Raw genomic sequence first — 23,159 nt, 5'->3', positions numbered from 1 at the left:
TTTTACTAATAGGACTACATTTAAAACTCCTCTGGGGAGGGGGAAGGGGAGAAGTGGGGTAAGTAGGGGAAGGACCTAGTCAAGGAACTAGTATAAATGACTCATGGACAGACAACAGAGTGGGGATTGACTGGGGAGGGGGGAGCAACGGAGAGCAAGGGGAGAAAATTTGGGACAACTGTAATAGAACAACAATAAAAAAAGAAATTAAATAAAAATACTCATCTGGTCACTCCATCAAAGTATTTAAATATCAATTGAACTCAAGAAGAAACAAACAAACAGAAAAGGAGAACCATATCCAAATTAAAGCAATAGCCAATGGAAATTATTTTGAATAGCAGCTCATCAAAGTTTCAAAATGATCCCATAAGCAGGAAAGGATTAAAACTAAACTGAATAAATAATTCAAATCATATAAATCAGTGCAGTTGAAACCCACAGATGTAGGACATTTATTTCTAACTGATTCATGAAACGTAAGTAATAATTTAGTTGTTACATCCTTTCATTGCTTTTAGGGACAGAGAGAAACATCGATGTGAGAAAGGAATATCAATTGACTGTCTCCTATATGTGCCTGGAATGGGGATCATACATGACAAGAACAGGGATCAAACCTGCAACCTAGGTGTGTGCCCTGAAAGGGAATCCAACCCACAACCTTTCAGTTATGGACAACACTCCAACCAAGTGAGCTGCACTGGCCAGGGCAATAGTTCTTAAATTCTTAAATTGAGAGTGTGGAAAAGTTATTTATACTTCTAGCATTTGGTCACAAATCTTTCAGACATAAAACTAGGGTGGGAAACATAAAATAAAGATGAACAAAATGTTGAAAAATATTCTTCTTAAAATTAAATGAAATGAAAAAAAAAGAAAAATTTAAGTAAATAAACATTATCAGAAAATGAGAGCCTATCCCCTCCCCCCGCCAGGATTAGGTGCACTGTATCTCTTGCATTATCCAAATATTTGACTATCAAAGGTTATGATGTAATATTACAACCAATGCCCCATTACAATCCCAAAGATCCTAAATGAACTTTGGAGTACATCTGGAATAAAATTATTTCATAAATCCTGATACCACTAAATCTATCTTCTACTTAATTCAGCAAATATTCACTAAGTGTTTATCACGTGCAAGGCATGGGAGTAAGCATGGGAAATCTACCAGAAATAAACAAATATGAACTTTTATTTTATTCTCCAAATTTATAAATTCTCAGATGTTTCTTGAACAAAAGAACCCTCTCTATCCTTTGCAGATCAATATAGGAAAAAACAAGATATTCACAACTGAGTTGAGTTTCAGTTCCTACTTCCAAAAATCACAAACTAATTCATCAACCAGTTAACTGACAATGAAAATAAATTGCCTTATGACAAGTCTCTTGTTCCCCCTGAATGATTTTAATTATCCCTGAAGCCAAGAATTGTGACTAACTTCTGTGACAGAAGTGAGAAGTACATTGTTGACAAAGCCATTAACACTTTATTTTTGTTGTTAAGCCTTATAGAGCTGTCATCTCTCCTGGAGTAGGGAAGAGGTGAGTAGCTAACCTGAGTATTTAACAAATGCCATACACTGCTCTAAGTACTTAATATACATTATCTTATTTAATTCTTGCAAATAATACTATGAAGTAGCATTGTTATCATCCTCATTTTTAGAATGAGACTTAAAAAGATTAAGTAACTGCCACACAGTGACAAAGTTATAAAAGATATCCCTTCTTCCTGAAGATGAAAGGGTATGCATTCCATGCAAACAGCTGCATTTAGAGAGTTAAATTACAAGAAAGTCATGAGCTAGAATACTAAATATTAAAAGAAAATGTCTGGATTGCATTTCTAATCAGACAGCAAATTAAAATACATACCCTAAACATCACTTAACTTGCATGAAAAAATAAATTCTGAATAAAATGTAAAAATATCTTGTAAAATTACTGAGCTGGCAAGAAAGTAAGAGAAAGCAAAGAAGGTAGAAATTATGGAATCTAGAGATTTGGAATGATACAGAGCATAGCGTTTTTCAGACTGACTTCTTTCACTTACCAATATGCATTCAGGATGCATCCACATCATTTGTGACTTAATAACATTTATTTTAATCACTGAATCATTCTACTGTATGGATGTGCCATATTTGTTTATATATTCACTTACTGGAGGGCATCTTGGTTGCTTCCAGTTTTGAGAAATTATATATAAAACTGCTATAAACATTCATATGCAGGGTTTTTTTGTGGACAGAAAATTTCCTATCAGTTGAGTAAATACCTGTAAGTATGACTGTTAAATTGTATGGTAAGACTATGTTTAGCTTTTTAAAAAAATATATTTTATTGATTATATGTTACAGTTGTCCCAATTTTTTCCCTTTGCCCCCCTCTGCTCAGTACCTGCCTTCTCTTCAACAATCTCCCCCTTAGTTCATGTCCATGGGTCCTGCATGTAAGTTCTTCAGCTTCATCATTTCCTATACTGTTCTTAACTTCCCCCTGTCTATTTTGTTCCTACCAATTATGCTTCTTGATCTCTGAACCATTTCCCCCATTCCCCCCTTCCCCCCACCAAGCTGATAACCCTCCAAAAGATCCCCATACCTATGGTTCTGTTCCTGTTCTGGTTGTTTGCTTTGTTTGTTTTTGTTTTTTAGATTCTGTCAAACTGTCTTTCAAAGAAAAAGTACTTTGCATTCCTTTTCAATACCCTAATAACAAATGGTGTTGAGTATCTTTTCATATGCTTATTGATATCTGTATAATTTCTTTGATGGGGTGTCTATTCATATCTTTTGCTTATATTTTAGCTTGGTTGGGATTCTTCTTCTTTTTTTTAAAAAAGGTCCCAACTTTATTTACAATCAGACCACTGGCTCTCTTCCCACCCCAGCTCCTCAGCTTAACTCTGAGGGTGGAGCTGGGTTTTTTATTTTTCTTATTGTTGACTTTTATAGAGTTCTTTGTATATTTTGAGTATAAGTCCCTTATCAGATATACGCTGCTTTGCAAATATTTTCTTTCAATTTGTGGCTTGCTTTTCATTCTCTTTATGGCATCTTTTGCTGAGCAGATGTTCTTAATGTCAATAAAGTCTAACATCGATTTTTCTTTCATGAATCAGGCTTTTGGTGTAATATCTAAAACTCATCACCAAACTAAGGCCTCATAGATATTTCTCTTATATTTTCTTCTGAAGTTGTATAGTTTTGCATTTTACATTTAAATATATGATCCATATTAAGCAATTAAATAAACTGGTATTGAATTATAACCAATAGTATAAAACAAATATCCCTAAGTCCACGCTGATATAAATAAGTGATTGAATAAATTATAAATAGGGAGAAGAGACAGATCTCTCCTTCAGAAGAATTTCAAATAATTTATAGAGATAACCCATCCTCATGGTGATAGAGCATACTCCTCACTCTTTAAATGTGGGCTATAAATAATAACTTCTTTCCAAAGAGCACAATATAAACAAGGAAGGAAGTAACTCCACAGTGGAGAAACCTAACAAATGTCACCTCAGCCAGGTGCTCAAGATCAACAACAGGGATAAGTCATGTTGATAGTATATATCCTTGATACTATGTGATAAAAATGGCACTTTACTTCTATAGTCTTCTTGTCAAAAACACATAACCCCAGTCTAATCATGAGAAAAATATCAAAGATATCCCAAATTAGGGACATTCTACAAAATACTTTACTGCTGTTAAGGTCATTAAAAACAAGGAAAGTCTGAGAAACTTATAGCCAAGAGCCAAAGGAAGCATGATGACTAAATGTAATGTGGTATCCTGGATGGGATTCTTGTACAGAAAAAGAACATTAGGTAAAAACCTAAGGACATGTGAAGGAAGCATGGACTTCAGCTAATAATATAATAATTTATCAGTATTGGTTTATTAATTATAATAAATATATTATACTAATGTAAGATATTAATAGTAAGAGAAACTGGGTATAATATATATGGGAATTCCAGGTACTATCTTTGTAATTTTTCTGTAAATCCAGAACTGCCTAAAGTAAAAAGTTTATTTTTAAGAAGTGTGGTCAGGCCATGGAAAACAAGGAAAAATTGAGGCTTTACAAACTAAAGGAGACTAAGAAGAATTAGTAAATAAATATAATGTTGAATTCTGGATAGGATTCTTTGGAACAGAAAAGTAACATTAGTGGGAATACTGGTAAAATTGGAATTGTATAAATTATAATTTCTTAGTTTTAATCATTGTACGTTGGTTATAAACAATATTAACATAAGCGGAAGCTGGGAGAGAGGTATTCAAAATTCTCTGTATTATTTTTGCAGCTTTATTTGTAAGTCTAAAATGTGTTCAAAATTAGAAGTAAAATAAAGATTATTTGGTCATATTCACATGAGTCTATTTCTGGGTTATCTATTATGTCCCTGTGATCTAGGTGTTTATCCTTCTGGCAACAATACACATTCTTGATTACTGTAGTGATATAATAAAACTTTAAGTTAGGTAGACTAATTTCCCTCAATTTATTCTTCTTTTCAAAACTGGTAACTATCCTCTGTCCTTTGCCTTACCATAAAAATTTTTAGAAAAAAATTTTTCCTTATATCTTGCTGGGATTTTGGTAGCCATTGTATTAAACCTGCATATCAGCAGCAATATAGTATCTGGGAAATTCTCAAATTATATGGAAACTAAAGAACACACCTTTAAGTAAAAGAAAGAGAAAGCATAATTAGAAAAAAAATATTGTACTGAATTAAAAAGGAAAATGAACATGCAGATAAGGTGGTCCTTAAAAGAAATGAATAGCCTTAAATGCTTGTACCATAAAAAGAAAAAGGCATAAAATCAATGGCATAAGGTTGTATCTTAAGACGCTAAGAAGGAGGAAATTAAACCATAAGAAAGATAGAAATCAAAATAACAGCAGAAATAAACAAAAATGGAAGGTGAAATAAGGAGTTTCCAAGACAAAAGAAAGCTAAAAGAATATATCTCCACCAAACCAACATTGCAAGAGATCCTAATCGGTCTGCTTTAAGAAGCTGAAGAAACAAAGAGAGATAGAGAGGAACACAGGTAAGAAGGGAGAAAATGACAATGAATAAGTGCCTATCAAAAATAACGTTAAATGTAAATGGATTAAATGCACCAATCAAAAGACATAGAGTAGCTGAATGAATAAGAAAAATGACCCACATATATGCTGTCTAAAAAAGACCCATCTCAGAACAAAAGATCTACACAGACTGAAAGTGAAGGGATGGAAAGAAATATTTCAAGCAAACAGACATAAAAAAAAAAAAAAAAACTAGGGGTAGAAATACTTCTATCAGACAAAATAGATTCTACAACAAAGGCCATAAAAAGAGATAAAGAAGGATAGTTCATAATACTTAAGGGAACAATCCATCAAATAGATATAACCCTTGCAAACATATATGCACCCAGCATAGAAGCACCCAAATATATAAGGAAAATCTTGAAGGACTTCAAGAAGGATATTGACAGCAATACACTCATAGTAGGGGATTTTAACACCCCATTGTCAACAATGGACAGATATTCCAAGCAAAGAAACAAGGAAATTGTGGCATTGAACAAAACTCCAGATCAAATGGATTGAATTGATATATACAGAAACTTTCACCCCAAAGAAGCGAAATATACATTCTTTTCAAGTGCACATGGAACATTTCCAAAGAAACACAACATGGTAGGACACAAAACAAGCCTCAACAAATTCAAGAAAATTGAAATTATATCAAGCACCTCAGATTACAATGGCTTGAAACTAGAAATCAACCTCAAGAAAAAACCCAAAATCACTCAAATTCATGGAGACTGAATAAGATGCTACTAAAAAATAAGTGGGTTAACAATGATATCAGGGAACAAATCAAAAAAGTTTCTGGAAACAAATGAAAATGAACACACCACAGCCCCAAACCTAAGGAATACAGCAAAGGCAGTCCTGAGACAGAAGATCATAGCAATACAGGCCTACCTAAAAAGGATAGAAAAACCTCAAATAAACAACCTAACCTTACATCTACAAGAACTAGAGAAACAACAACAAAGCCTAGAACAAGCAGAAGGAAGGAAATAATCAAGATAAGAGCAGAATTAAATGACATAGAGACTAAAAGAACAATTCAAAGGATGAATAAATCGAGGAGTTGATTCCTTGAAAAGATTAACAAAGTTGACAAGCTTTTAACCAGACTCATCAAGAAAAAAGAGAGACAGGAGCCTGTCAAGATGAGGAGACAGAGATGTCCCAAAAGGGGGAATGGATCAAGGTTCCAGTGGGAGAACTAAGCAATGAGGAGACAGTCAACCTAACAAATGAGGAGATAGCCAACCTAACAGATGTAGAGTTCAAAATACTGGTGATAAAGATGCCCACAGGCTTGATAGATATGCTTAAGTATGGCAAACGCATATGTAAAGAAGTGAAGGCTACACTAAATGAAACAAAGAAAAATCCACACAAAACCAATGGTGAAGGGAAGAAAACCTGGGTTCAAATCAATGCTTTGGAACATAAGGAAGAAAAAAACAGTCAACCAGTACAGAATGAAGAAACAAGAATTGAAAAAAATGAAGAGAGGCTTAGGAATCTCTGGGACGACTTTAAATGTGCCAACATCCAAATCATAGGGATGCCAGAAGGAGAAGAGGAAGAGCAAGAAATTGAAAGCTATGTGAAAAATAATGAAGGAAAATTCCCCAAATTTGGCCAAGGAAATAGACATACAAGTCCAAAAAGCACAGAGAGTTCCAAACAAGCTAGATCCAAATGGGACCACACCAAGACACATCATAATTAAAATGCCAAAGGTTAAAGATAAAAAGAGAATCTTAAAAGCAGCAAGAGAAAAGAAGAGAGTTACCTACAGAGGGGTGCCAATAAGACTATCAGCTGATTTCTCAAAAGAAAGTTTGCAGGCAAGAAGAGGCTGGCAAGAAGTATTCAAGGTGATGAAAAATAAGGACTTACGACCAAGATTACTCTATCCAGCAAAACTATCATTTAGAATGGAAGGGCAGATAAAGTGTTTCCAAGACAAAGTAAAGCTAAAGAAGTTCATTATCACCAAGCCATTATTATATGAAACGTCAAGGGACTTACTTAAGAAAAAGAAGATCAAAATTACAAACATTAAAATGACAACAAACTAACAATTATCAGAGAGAGAGAGAGAGAGAGAGAGAGAGAGAGAGAGAGAGAGAGAGAGGACCCAAATAAATAAAATTAGAAACAAAAGAGGAGAAATCACAACCAATACCACAGAAATAGAAATGATTGTAAGAAATTACTATGAACAACTATATGACAAGAAATTTGACAACCTGGGTGAAATGGACAAATTTCTGGAAACATAATCTTCCAAAACTGAATCAAGAAGAAGCAGAAAGCTTGAATAGACAAATAATAACTAGTGAAATTGAAGCAGTAATCAAAAAACTCCCAGCACACAAAAGCCCCAGACCAGATGGCTTCACAGATGTATTTTACCAAACATTTAAGGAAGAACTAACCCCTATGCTTCTCAAACTATTCCAAAAAAATCCAAAAGAGGGAAAGCCCCCAAATTCTTTCTATGAGACCAGTATTATTCTAATTCCAAAACCAGTTCAAGGCACAACAATGAAAGAAAACTATAGTCCAATATTACTGATGAACATAGATGCAAAAATCCTCAACAAAATATTGGCAAATTGAATCTAGCAACACATTAAAATCTCATACATATTAGCCAACCAGATCCAACAATGCATTTAAAAGATCATATATATATATGAGCTGAGGATGGGAGAAGATCTGAGCTTTTGAACAGCATTCCCAGCTTCCTCTCTTCTCCTCTTGGCACCTTGCTCTCACGGCCTGCTTGCCCCCAAGAACATCTTCCACCATGGCCACCTCTGCAAATTCCCACATGAACAAAGGTGTCAAGCAGATGTACATGTCCCTGCCTCAGAGTGATAAAGTCCAAGCTATGTATATCTGGACTGATGGTACTGGAGGACTTCGATGCAAGACCCGGACCCTGAACAGTGAGCCGAAGTGTATAGAAGAGTTGCCCGAGTGGAATTTTGATGGCTCTAGTACTTTACAGTCTGAAGTCCCCAACAGTGACATGTATCTTGTTCCTGCTGCTATGTTTTGGGACCCTTTCCGCAAGGACTCCAACAAGCTGGTGTTCTGTGAAGTCTTAAAGTACAACCGAAAGCCTGCAGAGACCAATTTAAGGCACAGTTGTAAACGGATAATGGACATGGTGGGCAGTCAGCACCCCTGGTTTGGAATGGAGTGGGAATACTCTCATGGGCACAGATGGACACCCTTTTGGTTGGCCTTCCAATGGCTTCCCTGGGCCCCAAGGTCCATACTACTGTGGTGTGGGAGCAGACAGAGCCTACGGCAGGGACATTGTGGAGGCTCACGACCGGGCCTGCTTGTATGCTGGCATCAAGATCGCGGGGACAAATGCCGAGATTATGCCCGCCCAGTGGGAATTCCAGATAGGACTGTGTGAAGGAATCGAAATGGGACATCACCTCTGGGTGGCCCTATTCATCTTGCACCGAGTGTGTGAAGACTTTGGAGTGATAGCAACTTTGATCCCAAGCCAATTCCTGGGAACTGGAATAGTGCAGGCAGCCACACCAACTTCAGCCCAAAGGCCACGCGAGAGGAGAACGGCCTGAAGTACATTGAAGAGTACATCGAGAGGCTGAGCAAGCGGCACCAGTACCACATCCGAGCCTACGATCCCAAGGGGGGGGCAGGACAATGCCCGACGCCTAACTGGATTCAATGAAACCTCCAACATCAACGACTTTTCTGCCGGTGTGGCCAACCGCAGCGCTAGCATCCGCATTCCCAGGGCAGTCGGCCAGGAGAAGATGGGCTACTTTGAAGACCGGCACCCCTCTGCCAACTGCAACCCCTTCGGGGTGACAGAAGCCCTCATCCGCACATGTCTTCTCAACGAAACTGGCGAGGAGCCCTTCCAGTACAAAAACTAAGTGGACTAGACTCGCAGTCATTGAACCCCTTCTAATTAATTCTTCATCCTACTCCCACTGTCGCCCCCCTCTCAGTTGTCATAATAGCTGTAACTCAGAGGGCGGAACATCAAGGTCTTTTTGTATTCCTCGTGCCCAGTTAATATTTCTTGCTTTCTTTGGCTAGGTTAGAGGGGTCAAGTTCTTAATCTCTTCACATACACACACCCTTTCCCCCCCACCCCCCATCACTGAAGTTTTCTAGTGCATTAGTGGGGAGAGGGCAGGGAAACATAACCACTGCTTCACTTAATCAGATGTTTGTCCAACAGGCGTAGCTCTCTGGACAGTGAACATAGTATTTGTGAAGGGAGGGGAAGGACCTTTTTCTTCTTCAAGGTAGCTGAAGGGGGCGGGGGGTGGGGGCGGGGGCTGGGCTTACCCTGTGGTTAGTAGATATTCCCTCTTGGTGGAAAGTTCCATTTCTTAAAAGGCTGTACCCAAATTTCTAATGAAAGGGAGAACTAGGAGAGAGGGGAGTGTGGGAGTCAGGGAGTCAGGAAGGAAGGTGCCTGTTGCGGGCTGTGCTTCCCTTGCCTGGGGATACCTGTCCTCACCTGAAGGCAAGCTCAGCAGGAAGGAATGGGATGGGTAGCCCTACCTTAGAAGAAAAAGCTCTCATTCCTTGGTCCTCCATTTATAACACAAATCAGAGTAGTATTTTTATATTTAAATGCAATAACAAAAAAAATTATATATATGGGTGTGCGGATATGTGTGCTTTTTCTAAAGGGGAAGAAACCATTCTGGTCACCAGGAGCCAAATTTGAGGTGAGTAGTCTGGCTAGAAAAAGGCTCCTTTTGAGTGGGGGATGAGGGTGGAGATGCTTGTAAAGTTGACTGTTAGGGGCTGTTAAACCATCACTACCATTTAAGGATTTCTCTGTGCCCTGCCTGCCCTTCTGGAGGGCGTGGATGCTGGTTGGTTAACAGGAAGAAGGATGTTATAGCAGCAATCGCCCGAGCCCCCCGGCTTTGATTTAAAGACACATGTATGCACAGGGGTTTAGACATATGAGTTGGCTGGTCAACTTGAGCATGTATATTACTGACAAGGGGGTGTTGGGTTCTTTTCTGGGGGACTAGCATGTCACTAAAGCAGGCCTTTTGATATATTAAAATTTTTTTAAAAAGCAAAACAAGTTTAGATTTTAATCATATTTGTAGGGATTTGAAGACTTTGCTTTACAGAATTGCTTGTTTGCTCCCACGGTCTCCTTCCCATCTCTGCTTTTACAGGAAAGGGGGAACAGGACTGGAGAGGAGAGGTCAAATACTTGTAATTTTGTATCCTGGTTTCTGTTCTGAGTGAAATATTCCTTCGTTAAGATTCCGAGGAGTTTTTTTTTTCTTTTATAATAAAAAATAAACCCCACTTTCAACTCTAAAAAAAAAAAAAAATCATATATTACGATCAAGTGGGATTCATCCCAGGGATGCAAGAATGGTATAATATTGACAAATCAATAAACTTAAAACATCACATAAACAAAATCAAAGACAAAAATAACATGATCATATCAATAGATGCTGAAAAAGCATTTGATAAGGTAGAGCACTCATTTATAAAAACACTCAGCAAAATGGGAATAGAGAGAGAATACCTCAATATAATAAAGGCTATATATACGAAATCTGAAGCCAACATCATACTCAATGGGCAAAAACTGAAAGCTAATCCCCTAAGATTAGGAATAAGACAAGGATGTCCACTCACTCATCTTCTTTTCAACAAAGTTTTGGGAGTTCTAGCCATATAATCAGACAAGAAAAAGAAATAAAAGGCTTCCAAATTGGAAAGGAGGAAGTAAAACGGTCATTATTTGCAGACAACATGATAGTGTACATAGAAAACCCTATAGGCTCCACCAAAAAACTACTCAACCTAATAAATGAATTTGGCAAAATAACAAGACATAAAGTCAATATTCAGAAGTTGAAGGCATTTTTGTACATCAAAAATGAAATATCAACTATAGAAAGCAGAAAAAAAAATCCCATTTACTATAACAACTAGAAAAATAAGTACTTAGGAACAAACTTAACCAAGGAAGTAAAAGACCTGTACTCAAAAAACTATAAAACACTGAAGAAAAAAATTAAGGAAGATACAGATAAATGGAAGCATATACCTTGTTTATGGATGAGAAGAATTAACATCATTAAAATGTCCAGACTACGTAAAGCAACTTATAGAGTCAATGCAATCTTATTAAAAATCAATGACTTATTTCACAGATCTAGAAGAAATGCTTCAAAAATGTATATGGAACCAAAAAAGACCCTGAGTTGCCTCAGCAATCTTGAGAAAAAAGAACAAAGTAGGAGGAATCACAATACCTGATATCAAACTATATTACAAGGCCACTGTAATCAAAACAGCCTGGTTCTGGCATAAGGACAGACATATAGAGCAATGGAACAAAATAGAGAGCCCAGAAGAAAACCCAGGTCTATATGGTCAACTAATATTTGACAAGAGGGCTGGAGAATAAAATGGAGTAAAAATAACCTCCTCGACAAATGGCGTTGGGAGAACTGGACAAGGACATGCAAAATAATGAAACTAGACTACCAACGTATGCCCTACACCAGAATAAACTCAAGATGGATAAAATACTTAAATGTGAGCTGTCACAACATAAATGTCCTAGAGGAAAACATAGGCAGGAAAATTTCAGATATCCCATGCAGCAATAATTCCACCGATATATATCCAAAAGCAAAGGAAATAAAGGAAAGAATAAACAAATGGGACTACATCAAACTAAAAAGTTTCTGCTCAGTGAAAGAAAACATTTGCAGGATGAAAAGGGAACCAACCATATGGGCAAAAATATTTGCTAATGATACCTCAGACAAGGGATTGACCTCCAAAATATATAAAGAACTTAAACAACTCAACACCAGGATGACAGACAACTCAATTAAAAAATGTGCAGAGGACCTGAAAAGACACCTCTCCAAGGAGGACATACAGAGGGTCCATAGGCATATGAAAGAACACTCAACATCACTAGCCATCAGACAGATGCAAATAAAAACCACAATGAGATACCACTTCACCCCAGTCAGAATGGCCATTAACAAGTCAACAAACAACAAGTGCTGGCGAGGATGTAGAGAAAAGGGAACCCTACCGCACTGTTGGTGGGAATGCAGACTGGGGCAGCCACTGTGAAAAACAGTATGGAATTTTCCTCAAAAAACTAAAAATGGAACTGCTTTTTGATTCAGTGAGTCCATTCCTGGGATTGTAGTCAAAGAACCCTGAAACACCAGTTCAAAAGAACCTATGCACCCCTATGTTCACAGTAGCACTTTTACAATAGCCAAGTACTAGAAACAGCCTAAGTGCCCATCAGTGAATGAGTGGTTAAAAAAACTGTGGTACATTTACACAACGGAATAGCATGCAGCAATAAATATAAAGGAGTTCTTAACTTTTGTAACAGTATAGATTGAACTGGAGACTATTCTGCCAAGTGAAATAAGCCATTCAGAGAAAGACAAATACCATATGATCTCACCTATTACGGGAACCTAATGAACATAACAAACAAATGAGAAAAATAAAAAGAGGCATGGAAACAAGGGACAGACAGTGACCAGAATGGATGGGGGAGGGGGGAGGTAGGAAAGAAAGGGAAGGGGCCAGTCAAGGAACTAGTATAAATGACCCATGGACATGAAAAACAGGGCAGGGATTGACTGTGGGAGAAGAGGTAGTGGGCGAGACTGGGGAGAGCAATGAGGGGGGCGGGATGGGACAACTGTAATAGAACAACAATTAGAAAAAAAAGCACGTACAATGAAGTACTACTACATGTCCATCAAAATAAGTAAAATGAACAGACTGACAATATCAAATGCTGGTGCAATGTGGAACAACTAGAACTCTCATATGTTACTTGTGGAAATATAAAATGGTACAACTACCTTGGAAAACAGTTTGGCAGTTTTTATATGTACTATACAACCCATAAATTCCATTTCCAGGTGTTTATTGAAGAGAAATAAAAACACATGTCCATATAAAAATATGGACATAACTATTCATAGGAGTTTTATTCATAGTAGCCAAAAACTGGAAATAACTCAAACGTCAGTCAACAAGTGAATGGAAAAAGAAATTATGGTATCCTCTTACAAAAGAATACTGATTAGCAATAAAAAGGAATGAGCTACAGATACATGCAATAACATGAATGAATCTCCAAAAACACTATGCTGAGCATAAAAAGCCAAACCAATATCCACTATGATTCTATTCACATGAAACTCCAGAAAAGACCCATCCAATAATCTATGGTAAGAAGAAAAGATTAGTGTTTGCTGAGGCTGGGGATGGAGAAATCTTAACTTTGGAGGAGCACAAGTGCACTCTGGGGGCTTATTGAAAATATATTTATATCTTGATTTTGGTGGTGGTTATATGGTTGTATAAATTTGTCAGAAGTGTGCAATTAAAATATGCACATTTTATTGTATGCTAATTTACCTCAATAAAGTTGATTTTGAAATAAATTCCTCCAAGTGATTCAATTATTGGGGAAATCTCTGAACAAATGCAACCTCTACCTGCATGCAAGTATCTTCTCTACAGCAGTCACCTACCTGAATATTTCTCATGTATGAAGCCTGCTGTTATACAAGACTGCCATGTCTACTTCTTGGGCTGTCAGAAAAATTTCCCAGAGTCTAAATATACTTCCCTCTAATGGCCATGTTTGGTCCAAATTCTGACCTCAGCAGCTGCCCTAAAATATAATCTTTCTTGACAGCCTTTGAATATTCAAAGATACCTATTTTAGAGATAGTATAACAGAGTTGTTGTAATATGGGCTCTGGACTCTAACAGGTCTGGAATTTAATTCTGGACATCATTTATGAGTGATCTTATTACTTAACTTCTCTAGGCCTCAGTTTCCTCAACTGTTACATATTCATAATAACAGCACTTTGAGGATTATGAGGATTAAGGAGGTAATGCATGTAAAGCACTTCACTCAATGCCTGGCATATGGCACATCCTCAGTTATTATTACCAGCTTTCTTCAGTTTTCTCACCCATGCGAATCAACACTGTACCTCAGCCTCTAAGACTAATTCCAGAGAACTCGACATCTAGATTGCTTGAAAATGCTACAATTTGTTAATGTAAATCACAGCCTACACAGTCATCCATTAGTTCTTTCAGCGTTAAAGAGACCTTAGGATCTCAATTCACAATCACAAAATACTGACTTACGAGGTAATAATTATGTGAGACAAATAATAAGGGGCTAAGATTTTAAAAAGAGAGGAGGAATAAAGTTTTTGCAGAAGTAGTATTTGAATATGATTTTGCAAACTAGGAATTATATGAATAAAAGTGTATTTGAAGAAAAAATGAGAATCTAACTTACAATCTTGGCTAGACTTTTCAGTGTCTTTTTCTTTTTTTTCTTGAAGCTCTCTGAAAGGAAACTTTATTACTTGACATATAAAGTCCTGATTCATTTAAGCCTAGGTACAATAAGCATGAGTTAAAGCCTAAGATTATTGCTATATAAGGGGGCTGCCTATCAGTCAGAGCAACCTCAATTCCTAAGGTCTAGATGACAATGTGAGTTAGAAGTATGCTAAGCTGATGTTCTATTGTTCCCTTGATTTTGAACAAGTTACTTCTCCTCTCTGGACATCAGTTTTTCCTATCTGTAAAATGGGAGGGAGGAATCTAATGATTTTCAAGGTCTTTTGTAACTTAAAACTCTATAACCTGAGCTACAAGTATGTACATATTTGTTTAAACTCAGTGAATATATCCTATTGTTTGTGCATTTCATTGTATGCAAATTTTGTGTTAAATAAATAAACACTATATGCAAATAATAAACTAACTAATAATACGCATGCTAAAACATTTAGGGATAAAGTATACTGGTTTCTGCAATATATGTTCAAATGTACCAAAATAAGATGAATAAATGGGTGGTATATGGATAGAAAGGTGATAAAGCAACTATACAAAAATGTTAACGGTAGAATTTACCTGGTGAGTGTATGTATTCAACGTAAAATTCTGTCAATCTGGTTGTAGGATTGAAATTTTCATAATGAAATGTTGAAAAAAACAGCAGGTAAGGAAATTTTTAAATATCAGGAAAAACAATTTACAGGCTCTTTTTCTTACATATTCAAATAACATTGATCCTGTACCCTAGCACATGGGAAGATTCTTTTCCCTAATCTTTTCAGCAATGTTCCTTAGTTCCTCCCCTATATAAAAAACAAGGCTAATTAAAAAACGACAATAACAAATGTTGGCAAGGATGTGAAGAAACTGGAACTCTCATGCACTGCTGGTTAAAATGTAAAAGAGTTTAGCCACTTTAGAATAGTCTCACAGTTCTTCAAATGGTTGACCATAGTGTAACTATATGATCTAACAATTCCATTCCTAGATATATACCCAAGAAAAATAAAAACATATGCCCACATAAAAACTTGAACACTATGTCCATAATAGGATTATTCACCATAGCCAAAATGTGGAAACAACCTAAATGTTTATCACCTCTTAAACTGAATGGACAAACAATGTGATATATCTATACAATGAAGTATCACTTAACCATAAAAAGGAATGTAGTATTGATACATGCTGCAACATGGATAACTTGAATGTACTAGGCTAAGTAAATAAAGTCATTCAGAAGTACATTGTATGATTCCATTTATATTAAATGTCCAGAATCAGTAAGTCTAGACAGAATGTAGGTTTGTAGTTCCCTAGGGATAAAGGTGATGCGGGTTTGGGGGTGATGGCTAATGAGTGCAGGTTTTCTTTTGCGTGGTAAAAATGTTCAAAAATCAATTGTGGTTATAGATGTGTATCTTTATAATTACACTAAAAGTCATTGAATTGTACACTTTAAATGGGTGAATTGTATGGTACATGAATTATATCTCAATAAAACAGCTAAAAATTAAAAATCAAGTCAAAAAATATATTCCATCTCTCTTCGGTCTCTTCTCCACCCTATGCTTCTTTACTAATATGATCAAGGATTAGTTTCATTGACTCTTTTTCTTGTTTCTTGCTTTAGAGGCATTTAATACTTTCTTACATATTCCTGAAAAACTGCTCCTCAAATTTTCTTTTGCAGTTTTATTTCACCTGTGTTCTTGGACTACGATAATTTGTGAGGCTATCCTTGACAAATATATGGAGTAAATTGTGTTATGTCAGGCACTCTAGTAAGCAACTAAGGTATAAAGTCCAATAAGACCTGGCTCCTGCCCTCAAAAAGTTTAGTCTATTAAGGGAGGCAGATATGTAAACACATAATTAAGATATAAATGAATATGTACCATAACTGAAGTATGTAAAAGTACTAATGTCATCATAAAACAGCCAGTTGGAGCACCAGGGAATCTCCCCCATTGGCCAAGATGGCAGCGGGGGTGGTTCTAACACTGAGCATGTGAAAAGCTAGCAAGACAATTGAAGAGAAAAAAGCCCTTTCTCTGCCCTCCTCTAGTACCATGTTGTGGGTGAGACTAGGGGAAGGCAGGCACATGAGCCATAAAAGTCAAAATGGTGCAGGGGGAGGTGCTGGACAAAAGAAGGGATTGGTCCAGAGGTCGACCCGCCTAAAGTATCATACACAGAAGTTTGGGTTGATTCGTCATTTTGAGGAAGCACCTGGTCCATCCCACGCCCACACTAAATCCCAGGGGACGAAGAAGCCATGTATCTCTCTCTCTTGCTCATGACCTACACTTACTTGGTGCACTCACCTGTTCTCTCCACAGCCTCCAGGAGGGGGATCTGAAATGGACAGCAGCAGAGAACAAGCTAAGCTACCTGGGTGGGGACTAAGACCACTTAGCAGCCACCTGCAGGCTCCAAAGGACTGTACTTTAAAATCGACATTGGCTTTTGTCTTGGCCTCACTGAGGACATGGTTGGACTTTTTCCATGGCAGAAAAAGGAGATGGTCTTTGAGACAGGAGTCTGCCATCCTCCCAGGTTGCACTGTACCTGAATAAAACCTCTTTCCTTTTGCACCAGCATCTGCCTCACGAGTTTGGTTTTTGTGCTAAAAGGCAGCTGAACCTCCATTTTTGTTCAGTTACACTAAGGAAGAAGAGATTTTGTCATTAGACTCAGAAAACATGGGATAAATCAAGTAGGCTTAATAATTTTGTGACCTTAAATACATTATTTAATTACTTTGAGTTCCAGCTTTTAAACTGTAAAATAGAAAAAATGCCACCCACTGGGTTACTAAAGTAAGTAAATGAAAACATGATATGAAACTATTTTGTAAACTGTGTATTATAGTACACTGTGACAAATCAATATTTTAGAAGCAATTGTTGCTTTACCTACTTTCTTTGTAAACTGGTGAGAATAAAGTTAGTAATGTGCTCTGAGATCTGAAAATAATAAAAAATACAACATTTTTTCTTGTAACTGAGAGTAACAGATGGAATTTTAATAGTTTTTGGAAGAAAACAGCTTGAAATGTAATGATTTCAAGACTGACTGAAGAGATGGAGAATAACATGGGAGAAGGGTTAGATCATGGTTGGAAGAGACAAAGACCAACTGGATAGTAAGCTTGGACAGAACACAGGTGTGGCAGAAAACATGGTATTAAAGGCAGAGCTTTGAAAGTGAGGAGGAATTTTAGTGAGAGCTATAAGCTTGCTATACCCTTATCAATCATAAGCATTTTCTTTTAAAAAGTGAAAGTGAAGTTACCTCAGTGAGGACAATATCCTCTCCCAGGATAATTTAAACAAGAAGTTCTACTGTAGTTCAAATCTCCCACAAATGAGGACCTAAGCAGCTACACACACAGGCATAAATAATGGCATGTTTTCTAGTTGTTTTAAAATTTGTTTATCTGTACAATAATGAATTTTACAAAAAATTGTGTATTATCTGCATATTTCCTGCCCTTCTGTATCTTTAAGAAAACCATCAAGGAAAGTATAAGCTAAAAGGCAAGTTAATCAATAAATCCATATAAAGTCAAAAAATAGAAAAAAGTAATTGCAAGAGGTGATTTTATGAATTAATTGTCTATATTAAACATAGGCAAACAATCTAAATTATACTCTCAAATAATACTCAGTATAACAGAAGGATTAATAGTACTATTTAATATTTCAAGTTCTGACTCATACACATAGTTTTTTTTTCACTTTTATTTATTGATTTGAGAGAGTGGGGAGGGGGAAAGAGAGAGAGAGAAAGAGAGAGAAAGTCATCAATTTGTTGTTCAACTTACGCATCCATTGGTTGCTTCTTGTATGTTCCCTGACTAGAGATTGAACCTGCAACCTTGGCACATTAGGATGATGCTCTAACCAGCTGAGCTACTTGGCCAGGGCCATGTATACATATATTTCAATCTTGATGACATAAGTTTAAGATATTTTTTAAAAATCTTTAACCTCTAATACATTATTGCCAGTTCTCACTTATCTGGGCATAATAAAAGACAGGAGTAAAACAGAGATTACAAGTAACTTCAATCATATATATGGGCTAAATATTTTCATTTATCATGATTATTAACAAGTATTTCTGACTGAAGCCCAGAAGTGATAGATGAGAGGGGGAGAAATCAAAACTAAAATTAGGAAAAGGGGGGCATTTTAAGAGAAACACTCAAACATTGAGGCCCCAATGACTCCTATCCAGCCAGTCTATAGGTATGGAGGCAGCAATTATTACCCATTGCATTTTGGTAGCCCTCCCTTCCAGATTAGCATTAGAAACAATGGGTTATAAAGATTTTTTTCAATGAGTTGCTATGAATAGCACCAACATGGTACTATTCAATAAAGGCTGGAAAGGAGTAGGTTAAGAGTTACTAGCCCTGGATTGAACAGCTCTTTGTCGTGTTCAGATGCACTGCTTAAATTCCGAGGCAAGACCAGAAGGACACAACTGGAAACTAAAAGAATGTTACTCAACAGAGAAAATGGAAAACAATGCCCTTCAGGGTTAGGAGGAACAAAACAAATGATAGTGAATGCAGTGTTGCACCCACCAGATCCTTCTTCAGGATTAAATGACTCAGTTCTCCAACCGCTGGTAGTGCCGCCAGCTGACAACCTCAGCTGACAGCTGTCTCCAGGAATTGCCAAAGGCTGAAACAGGCTTCTTCCAAAGTCAAGCAGCCTGCGTCCAATGATTGGTTGATGTCAGGGTATAAAGGACTGACCCCCTCATCTCCACTCTGAATGGCCATCCCAGCTCCAGAGCTTTGGCTGAATTTTCTGAGCCCTTGTTTGGGATGTATCTCAGATCAACTTCTCCCTTTGTCCAGTTCTACCTACTTCCCTTCTCACAAAAGTGTTCATCCTGTGAGCACTCACCCACAAAGCTCCCTCTATGCTAATCTTTACCTCAGAATCTCTTTCTGGGAAACCAAACCAGTAAACCAAGGAGACACCGAAACACTGAAACGCTGCCGTGCAGTTTCACTGTGAAGAAATTATGATATTAAGACCATTATAGGTCTCTAGGTAATCCAGGACGCTACCAGTTGATCAGGCTCTTGCTCAGTTATGCTGTTCAACTCAGTATTTGACAAATGAATAAACTAGAGAAAAGAGTCAGAGTCAGAGATGCCAAAGAAACATCAGAGGGAAAGTGAAAGAATTTGAATTATTTCGGAGATGAGTGAAGGGAGAAAATCGATAGTATAAGAATACAGAGTAAAATTTTAGTATAAAGGATATAGGTTAAACATTTGCCAATAATTAAAAGTGCTAGAATATTACAACTTAATAATGAAGGTGACTTATTCGTTTAATATTCATAGTAACAATGATTTCAAATTTACTCTATGTTAAGCATGTCATATAACTTATTTAAGTAGTTAATTCTCACAACAATGCTATGAGGAAGTACTACTATTATGTCTATTTTACAGATAAAGAAATTAAGGCTTTTAAGTATAAAGTAATTTGTCTAGAGTTACACAGACAGGAAGTGATGAAGTAATGACTCAAAGCCACTTCTTTCTGACTCTAAAACCCATGCTCTAAATTGCTGCCTCTTTGTGTATACATACTTTATACTGTGTTAGAATATGCGAAGATGAAAGGACTTGCTTAATTTTCCTTAAACCAGAGGAAAGAATGACTAGTGCACACAGATTTTGACAGATCATAGAACCCTTCACCGCCTCTGTTACTGCTTGTGTCAAATAGAGATGATGCCTTTTTTTGCATTCAAAAAATAAATGATTGCCTGAGGCTCCTGTTATCAATAAAATCTAGTATTCTATAATTTTTGCTGAACAGAATAAACTTTTTCTGAATGTTAAATGCCTTTAAGAAACTAAACTATTATCACTTACAGGAAACTGCTGTGAATGGTTTTGGAAAAACTGGGGGAGAAAATAAAGCCTTTATATGCAGTCCATTTAAAAGGCAAGTCGTACACTTCTGGAGAACAGAGATGATCAAAAGAGTAGGATTCTGAAAACCTAGTAAATTAGGCTTAAGCAATGGGATGTGAAAGTTCCCAGAAAGAAAGGTACCTTGAGATAAAGATCAACATTCGAGGGTTGGTAGAATCAGAATAGGTGTAAGGTAATACTGCAGGTCATTTAAGCAAAACAGATTGGCATGAACAAGATCAATAATAAGCATGGCATGCTTAAGGAAGATAAATCTTTGAAAAAGAAAGAATAACTCTCATCCATATGGAATAACTTAACACCATCTTTTTATGAAGGCTGGGGAATAGCTCAGATCAGCACTTCACAATGTCATTTCAAGGCACGAGTGCAAATTTTCCATTTGCCATGGCACACACCTGGAGGGTTAATAGACCACTGTATTGCCATTTAAAAAAAAAAACAAAATATTGTATGCACTGACAAGTTAGGACACCCACAATATATTGTTGAGTTGGAAAAATTGTAGATATATATTTATATGTATGTATGCATGTGTGTGTGACAGAAACATGTATATACATACATGCATATATTCTACAGTTTACTGTTGAACAAATGGTTTGGAACTGCACGGGTCCACTTATATATGGATTTTTTCAATAGATACTGTAAATGTATTTTCACTTTCTTAATAACACTTTCTCTAGCTTACTTCATTATAAGAATATAGCATATAATACATATAAGATTCAAAATACATGTTAATCTACTGTTTATGTTATTGTTAAGACTTCTGGTCAATAGTAGGCTATTAATAGTTAAGTTTTGGGGAATTCAAAAGCTATATGTAGAATTTTTACTCCCTAGGTGTCAATGCCTCAACCCTGGCATTGTTCAAAGGTCAACTGTATATTACTTTAAACATTTCTCATAAACATAAATTACTCATATAATTTTAAAAATTAAGAAAACAAATGTTAGAATGTGAAAACAACAACTAAAAAATCATTATCATTTCACTTCCCTTTCTAAATGAGGAGACAGACAGAGGAAGGTTAGTCTGGGACTAAAAGCCAGGACTCCACAGTCCAGGGCTAGCGTTCGTCCCATTATGTCAGGTACCTCATTGCCTCTGTGAGGGGTTTTTCCATAGATTGATCTGCCAGAATTAATCAAGTATCAGCAAAATTTCTTCTGTTAAAAAAAGAAAAGTGAGTATTTTTAGCTGTCAGGATATGTCATGTCTTCTTTTTTAACTCCCAACTCTTTAAAAATGTTAAAAAAAAGTTCTTAGCTCTGAGGACCATGCAAAAACAGGCCACGGCCAGGTCTGGTCCATAGACTGACCTAGATAAAGTAGGGGGAAAAAAAATTAAAAAGACCAGAGGTAAGCAGATCTGTTAGAAAGCTATTATAGCAGTCCACAGTAAGGCTTGGAGACCTCAGCTAGGTGGTATGCGTATAACTGGAGGGGAACTGACAAGACTGAATGTAGAAAAAAGCTTAAATAATAATTATGCTCAAACCTCTCCAACTTTCTCTGTCGATCCGGACTGTGTTTTAAATGAACAGCAAGGTAAATAATTAATATACAAAATTTTGAGGGGAAGCTGGATTTGTGTTTTGATACACATTCATACCTGTGGTCTCAGGGCAACATGGCCAACACACCTGTAAGGAAGTACAATGTTCTACTTTGTTTTTAATACTAGTACATTGTTTGAATGTTTGTAAACTAAGTTAAGAGCTCTTTCTGGTTCTTAACTGAAAAGTCTAAAAGAGAAAAAAGTGGGTAGAAAAGTAAAGAAATGACTCTCAACCTTAAAAGATTTTCAAATGTGCTTCATGTTTTTTTGCGAGTGACAGGGCTTAACAATAGACATTGTAATTGCTCTGACACTTCTTGGCCTAAAGATTGCACATTATTCCATATTAACATGCCACAAGTGCAACAGAAAAAAACAGAATAAATAGGAGGCATCGTGGAACAGTAGAGAGACTTTGATGGGAGACAGATCTGGGTTTAAATTCTGAACCTACTATTTATTAGCATTTGTAATCACAGATTAATTACCAAAACCCCACTTTTCTTATCTAACCAATCTGGATAATAATACCTGCTCTACAGAGTTCCAGGGAAATACATTAGATATGGTATAAAAGTACAAAACATTGTCTGACATATGGTAGGTGTTCAATAAACTGTAATTTCCTTTCCCTCCCTGCATGCCCAACAACCATTTACTTTAGTAGTTAAGCTTATTTTAGAGAGATTACCCTATTTTGTGAATCAAAATTACTTAAAAAGTGCTTAGAAAACTCAGTATCAAACACAGAGGTATGCAAAAACATATCTAAGATACCAAAATAAAAGCAAAAAACTGATAGTTGACTTGGGGACTGTCAAGTCTCTTCATTCAATAAATAATAATAGACAACTTTTACTGAGCTCTTATTCTATGATAAATACTACTTTAAACTCTGTACCTGCACTAGGTTGTTAAACATTCACAATGACTACATAAGGTATACAGATGAGGAAACCAAGGCCAAAAGGGGTTAAACAAGACAGGAAACCACACAAGTCACTTTAACGCAGTGCTGGTGTCACATTTTTAAAAAACAATTTGTCATTATACATCAAGAGCTTCAAAAAT

At 36.5% G+C, this 23,159-nt stretch overlaps 1 protein-coding gene and 1 pseudogene across 1 annotated transcript in view; one reads left to right on the top strand and one right to left on the bottom strand.

Annotated features, from left to right (window-relative positions):
• HPSE2 (heparanase 2 (inactive)) overlaps positions 1-23,159 on the bottom strand; it is a 631,267-nt gene that overhangs the window by 367,328 nt on the left and 240,780 nt on the right. The gene's annotated exons all lie outside the window — the stretch shown is intronic.
• Positions 7,927-9,057, top strand: LOC150009878 (glutamine synthetase pseudogene; annotated as a pseudogene).

The sequence above is a fragment of the Furipterus horrens genome, unplaced genomic scaffold (genome assembly GCF_987537825.1).
Source record: "Furipterus horrens unplaced genomic scaffold, mFurHor1.1.pri manual_scaffold_5, whole genome shotgun sequence".
Taxonomy (NCBI): Eukaryota; Metazoa; Chordata; class Mammalia; order Chiroptera; family Furipteridae; genus Furipterus; species Furipterus horrens.
This window is presented reverse-complemented; position numbering and strand designations above follow the sequence as displayed.